The sequence below is a fragment of the Odocoileus virginianus genome, chromosome 33, assembly GCF_023699985.2.
Source record: "Odocoileus virginianus isolate 20LAN1187 ecotype Illinois chromosome 33, Ovbor_1.2, whole genome shotgun sequence".
Taxonomy (NCBI): domain Eukaryota; kingdom Metazoa; phylum Chordata; class Mammalia; order Artiodactyla; family Cervidae; genus Odocoileus; species Odocoileus virginianus.
This window is the reverse complement of record NC_069706.1, coordinates 34,014,402-34,018,787: the sequence shown is the minus strand read 5'-3', so window position 1 is coordinate 34,018,787 and position 4,386 is coordinate 34,014,402. Positions and strand designations below refer to the sequence as shown.

Genomic DNA, 4,386 nt, shown 5'->3' with positions numbered 1-4,386 from the left:
ATTTTATAGAAGCTAGAACCAAGACACAGAGACTGACCTGTTAGAAGTCATCCAGGATTTGAATGAAGGTTGTTTGAGACTGGGACCCAACTCCCTGCCACTACCCTGCCCTGCTACCTTGCTGGTGCCATCATTATGGTGGGATGTGTGTTGCTTGGTGGCTTGGCAATGAGTTTTTTTGTAATATTTATTTATTTGGACATGCTGGGTCTTAGTTGCAGCATGCAGGATCTTTGATCTTCATTGCAGCTTTTGGAATCTACATGATCTTTTAGTCTCTGCATGTGAACTCTTAGTTGTGGCGTGTGGGATCTAGTTCCCTGACCAGGGATTGAACCTGGGCCCCCTGCATTGGGGGTTCAGAGTCTTAGCCACTGGACCACCAGGGAAGTTCCTTGGCAAGGAATCTTGATCATTGACCGTTTCTTGATCATTTCCCTTGATCAGGGAAACAAAGCAAGTTGGTGACCAGACTGTTGCATTTAGGGGGATACTTCTAAACCCATTAACAGGGAATAGAGGGTACAGACATCCTCCCCCCTATCTCCTCCCCTGACCCTTGTCATCTTCCTTCCCCGCCCCTCCTTCCCCCTTCCTTCCTCTTCTGAACTTGTCAGTATAGACAACTTAAAATGCATACTCGTCATCTGCTTTAACCATTAGCGACCATTTTCGACCTCATTTTATCTACCATCACCACTTTTTTTTTTTCCTGGAGTATTTTACACTAAATCCCAGAAATCATATCATTTCACCAGTACATACATATGTTTAACAGATAGGGGCTTTTTAAAAAGCATAACCACTATGTCATTATCACACCTAATAAAATGAACAATTAATCCTGAAAACATCATCTAATCTCCAGTCCATATTCAATTTTCCTCTATTATCTTAAAGACTTTTTTTTTTAATGGGTTTGTTCAAACCAGGATCCAAACAAGGGCCATCCATTGTATTTGGCTCTTGAACTTTCAAAGCCTCTCTCTCTCTTTTTAAAAAATTTATTTGTTTACTTGTCTGCCCTGCTCCAAGGATCCTAGTTCCCCAACCAGGGATCGAACCTGCACCCTCTGCCTTGCAAGGTGGACTCTAAACCACTGGACCACCAGGGAAGTCCTAACCTTTTTATTTTGGAATAATTTTAGGTTTATAAAGAAGTTAAAAGCTTGTATAAGAGTTCCTGTATATCCCTCACATCATTTTGCTTAATGTTAATCTCTTAGGCAACCATGGTGCATTTGTCGAAAGTAAATTAATGTGAATACATTACTATTAACTAAATCTCAGAGTTAATTAAGATTTCATAATTTTTCCCCCCTAACATCTTTTTTTTTTCCCCTGCCCCAGGATCCAATCCAAGATACCATATTGCATTTGGCAAATCTCTTTAATCTAATCTAAATTTTGACCTAATTTAATCACCTCATTTTTTTTTCCTTCTCATGCCAATTATGTTGGGAAGAAAGCAGGTTAATTGACCTGGGGAATGTCCTGCATTTGTACTTGGCTGATTGCCTCTGGTGTTTTTTAAAAATATTTATTTTAATTTATTTATGTCACTTAGTTGTGGTATGCAGGATCTAGTTCCCTGACCAGGGGTCACACTCAGGCTCCCTGCAGTGGAAGCACCAGAGTCTTAACCACTGGACCACCAGAGAAGTCCGCGGATGAATTTTTCCGTATTTTTTTATATTGAAGGCAGTTGAGCTGAGCTGTAATTTACACCAAGTGAAATCCATCCCCTTTAAAAAAACATATTGATTTTTATTTATTTATTTAGCTGTGGTGAGTCTTAGTTGTGGCACACAGGATCTTCAATCTTAGTTGCGGCATGTAGAATCTTGCTCCCTTGAGCAAGGATCAAACCTGGGCCCCCGGCATTGGCAGTGCCAGAGTCTTAATCACTAGACCACAGGGAAGTCCTGCTCTCATATTGTTAAACATGTTCCTCTGTCTCCCATATTTCCTATAAATTCGTGATTAGACGTTGAGGCTTCATTAGATTGAGGTTCCATGTCTTTTCAAGACAGGGCTTCTTCGTGGATGATGCTGTGTATTTCCCATTGCATCATCTTATGAGACACATAATGACTGGAGGTCCCACTTTCAGTGATTTTTGGAGGAGCTTTTTGAACCCACATAGCATATTTACTTTATTTTCCAACGCACTTAAAAAAAAAAAAAACATTTGCTCTCTTTGGATTAGTATCATTTGCATTAGACAGAGTTTCTTCTTATTTTTTTAAGTCTTTATTGAATTTAGTGCAATATTGCTTCTGTTTTATGTTTTGGTTTTTTGGCTGAAAGGCATGTTGGATCTTAGCCTCCGACCAGGGGTCAAACCCATATCCTCTGCATTGGAAGGTGAAGTCTTAACCACTGGACCACCTGGGAAATCTCTAGACAGACTTTCTTTCTTTCCTTCTTTTTTTTGCACTGTCTCCTTAAGATGTTTTTCTAAACAGCTGTCATCAGAGGCAGAGGATCAGTGTGAGTCATTCTACTCTTAAGGATCTCCCCATTGTCAATGGGTTTCCCAGGTGGCTCAGTGGTAAAGAATCCACCTGCCAATGCAGGAGATGCAAGTTCGATCCCTGGGTCAGGAAGATCCCCTGAAGGAGGAACTGGCAACCCACTCCATTATCCTTGCCTGGAAAATTCCATGGACAGAGGAGCCTGGCAGGCTACAGTCCATGGGGTCACAGAGTCAGACAAGACTGAGCATGCACACGCTGCCAGCGGCAAGAAGGCCCTCTTTGAACTGGCATTCAAAGCCTTCATGATGCGTCCGTGGCAGTCCAGCTGTACTGGCCTCATCTTCTGCCCTCGCCCACGTCCTCTGTGTTCAGCCCGATTCTGCTCCTTCTCCTTCTTTCCCCTTCTGGGCACTGCCCCCAGTTTCTCTCCGGCGAACTCCTACTCATCTCTGAGTCTTAGTTATCAAAGGGCTCTTCTGTGACATCTTTAACTCGCACAGGCTGCTCTCGCCATCTGTCCCTCTCTTGGGACTCCCTACACACCCCTTGCAGGTGTCACACTGCTTGTACCTGTGGGTTTGCTTATTTGTCTGCCCAAGTCCTCTGGGTCCTGGGCACCAAACCATGCACAATCCCATCTTCACTCATGCAATTTCCCGGCCCTGTGTATATGGCTTGCTCTGGGATATGTGCATGTAAGGAAGTAAGGAGTGAGAGATGATTCCAGAAGAGTAGCAAGGCCAGTTCATGAAGGGCTTTGAATACCAGTTCAAAGAGAGTTCAGACTTTGTTCTGTAGGCAGTGTGGAGCCACAGCAGGTGTTTGAGGGAGAGCAGCCAGGACAAGGGCTGAGGCCAAGAGGGCCTTTAGCTCTGAGTGTCAGGCTCAAAGCGAGATCCAATCTAAATCCTTGACATTCTCTGCAAAGTCCTGGAGGGCAATGATATGATCTGCATTCTAGAACCATCTTTTCTGAATGTCACTCAGGGAAGAACTGGAGACAAAGTGAGGAAGAGAACCAACACACATGGAGCTTCCATAGACCTCTGTGCACGTGTGTGCTCCATTGTGTCTGATTCTTTGCAACCCGTGAACTATAGGCCACCAGTCTCCTCTGTGCATGGGGATATCAGGCAAGAATACTGGAGTGGGTCCATATTTCCTCCTCTAGAGCATCTTCCCAACCCAGGGACTGAATCTGCATCTCCTGTGTCTCCTGCATTGCAGTCAGATTCTTCACCTGCTGAGCCATCATATTATATGTTTGAATGTAAATAGGTATGGATGTTCCGACTGACCCTCAGTGGGAATATTCTTTCCGCCTCACAGAGAGAGAAGGAAACTGAAGTTCAGGGAGGTGAAGAAAGTTGCTTGAGGCACCCTGTAGTCAATGTGAGCTGGGGTTCTGTTGGGCCTGGAGGCTCGCTGGAGGGTCAGGAGGCAGTGGTGGGAATATCAGGGAGAGATTGCAGCGAGGCCAGACTGGGGCGGCACCCTGAGCCCCACCTCCACACCAGCTGGATGGCAGTCTCTGGGGAGCACCGAGGGGTGCATGCTGGACTCGGGGGCCTGCTTCCCCGTAGCAGGGCCCCTCTGGGTGGCTCTGTGAGGGGGCCCAGGCCAGCCTGAAAAATGCCCATGCATGGAACCAGACAGCCGCACAGGCTTTGAAACAAAACGGGTCACTTACTTTGTCCCCCTCCTCCCCATAAGATTTTGATTAAATTGACAGGGTCATCTGGTCACCACCAACGCCTTAGCTTTAATAGTGCCTTAATGTTAAAACCCTTGAAATAATTTTTGGCTCTCCTTAAGCATGAAAAGATTTTCCCCCAAAGCCTTTAATTCTGCACTCATCTATTTTTCCAATCAAAGGCAGCTCTGTGGCCTTTCATGGTCTTAATTA

General features: G+C 44.9%; 1 non-coding gene across 1 annotated transcript; it reads right to left on the bottom strand.

The window, feature by feature from the left end:
• Positions 1 to 316: 316 nt before the first annotated feature.
• On the bottom strand, positions 317 to 389 carry TRNAG-CCC (transfer RNA glycine (anticodon CCC)). Its single transcript has one exon. It is a non-coding gene; the product is annotated as a tRNA-Gly (tRNA).
• Positions 390 to 4,386: the final 3,997 nt, after the last annotated feature.